The sequence below is a fragment of the Entelurus aequoreus genome, linkage group LG13, assembly GCF_033978785.1.
Source record: "Entelurus aequoreus isolate RoL-2023_Sb linkage group LG13, RoL_Eaeq_v1.1, whole genome shotgun sequence".
NCBI classification, from domain to species: Eukaryota; Metazoa; Chordata; class Actinopteri; order Syngnathiformes; family Syngnathidae; genus Entelurus; species Entelurus aequoreus.
The window spans coordinates 57859967-57862466 of NC_084743.1; positions in this window are offsets into that span (position 1 = coordinate 57859967).

A 2500-nucleotide genomic window follows, 5' to 3' on the forward strand; every position below is an offset into this window, starting at 1 on the left:
TGTCTAGCATTAAAAGATTACAGTTGGTACAAAATGCGGCTGCTAGACTTTTGACAAAAACAAGAAAGTTTGATCATATTACGCCTATACTGGCTCACTTGCACTGGCTTCCTGTGCACCTAAGATGCGACTTTAAGGTTTTACTACTTACGTATAAAATACTACACGGTCAAGCTCCTGCCTATCTTGCCGATTGTATTGTACCATATGTCCCGGCAAGAAATCTGCGTTCAAAGAACTCCGGCTTATTAGTGATTCCCAGAGCCCAAAAAAAGTCTGCGGGCTATAGAGCGTTTTCTATTCGGGCTCCAATACTATGGAATGCCCTCCCGGTAAAAGTTAGAGATGCTACCTCAGTAGAAGCATTTAAGTCTCATCTTAAAACTCATTTGTATACTCTAGCCTTTAAATAGACTCCCTTTTTAGACCAGTTGATCTGCCGTTTCTTTTCTTTTCTTTTCTACTCTGCTCCGGGGTGGACCGCTAGCCTGTCCATCAGATGGGGACATCTCTACGCTGCTGACCCGTCTCCACTCGGGATGGTTCCCGCTGGCCCCACCATGGACTGGACTTTCGCTGATGTGTTGGACTTTCACAATATTATGTCAGACCCACGCGACACCGAGGATGTCGTTGTGGCTTGTACAGCCCTTTGAGACACTTGTGATTTAGGGCTGTATAAATAAACATTGATTGATTGATTGAATGAGTGTAAAAAAAAAAAAAAAAACGATACCGATAATAAAAAAACCGATACCGATAATTTCCGATATTACATTTTAACGCATTCATAACATTACCGTATATTACGCACTATAAGCCGCACCTACACAATTTTAAACAACAACTTTTCTTCATATATTAGCCGCACGGGACAAAAAGCCGCAGATATATACCGTTGTAAAATGAGGTATTCACATAGAAATTTACAGACTATAAACCACTACTATTTTCCTACGCTCTGAGCCCTGCGGGTTATTAAACGGTGCGGCGAATTTACGGATTTTTCTTCGCTGACGGCCAAAATGCAAAAACAGCTTTCATGAAACACACGCAAAGGCGCTGAAACGGTGTGTTATTGTTTGTGCTACGGCGCCATCCTTTGGACGAGTTTGCTCACCGCGGGTGCTGCCGGGTGGACGTGAATTCCTGCTGTTTAAAGCTATGAACGGGAAGTAGAAGTGCCATACTGTCTTAAGTTAAGTACCAATGATTGTCACACACACACGAGGTGTGGCGAAATTGTTCTCTGCATTTAATCCATCACCCTTGATCACCCCCTGGGAGGTGAGGGGAGCAGTGAGCAGCAGCGGTGGCCGCGCCCGGGAATCATTTTTTGGTGACTTAACCCCTAATTCCAACCCTTGATGCTGAGTGCCAAGCAGGGAGGTAATGGGTCCCATTTTTTTAGTCTTTGGTATGACTTCCGGCTGTCCATAGCGTTCCTACCCGTACGCTGCAAGTAACGTTTATAAGGTTTACAATGTAACTAAAACAATTCGTACTTACTAAACCGTCCCATGTGTGATGTCCGTATGAGTGTTTTCATGCATATTTGTACGTGCTATTGTAATGTAATGCAGCTAGCGTCGTGTGCATTAGCTATATATGCTAACGCATTTACAAGTGTCTGTGTTAGTATTATTAACTTACAATGGCATTCTTTTTGTATTGTTTCAGTTTCACAAATTCCTCAGTAAATTCACCAAAACGTCACCGTGGAGTTATTGAGTCTGTTTAGCTGATTGGAGAGCTTTTATTTATATTTTTATCTATGTTTCTGTTTTATCTAGTGTTTATCTAGTGTTTATCTAGTGTTTTTCATGTTTTTATTTCTATTTTTATTTTTTATTTATATTCTAACTTTCTATTTTTAAATTTTTTTCATAATTTGTAGCACTTTGAGATTTCAACAAATGTAAAGTCCGTTACAAATGTAATTCATTATTATTATTGTTATTCTTTTTGTACTGTTTCAGTTTCACAAATTTACCCAAACGTCACCATGGTGTTATTGAGTCTGTTTAGCTGATTGAAGAGCTAGCTTCCGCAGCTAGTGGGTCCATGGCGGGGACTTCTGTTTTGTTTGATCAGCCGTTTTACTGCCGTGTTACAGACACCGTTGGGAATTATTTAAGGTAAGGTAAATATTAGCGAAATATTTCTGTGTAAATAACTCATTTCACAACGTATACATCTGCGGCTAATACATGAATACATTTTTTCTTCTTCTGAAATTTAGTGGGTGTGGCTTATATACCAGTGCGCGCTATATTCTGGAAATTGATTATTCACTCATCACTCTCCAAGCAATATACAATATAAATAATACAATTGTTGATTACTAAACCATCCCTTGTGTGATGCATGTTTGTATTAGCTAACATGCTAACACGTTTACGAGTGTCTGTGTTAGTATTATTAACTAACAATAGCATTCTTTTTTGTATTATTTCAGTTTAACATATTCACCCAAACGTCACCGTGGAGTTATTGAGTC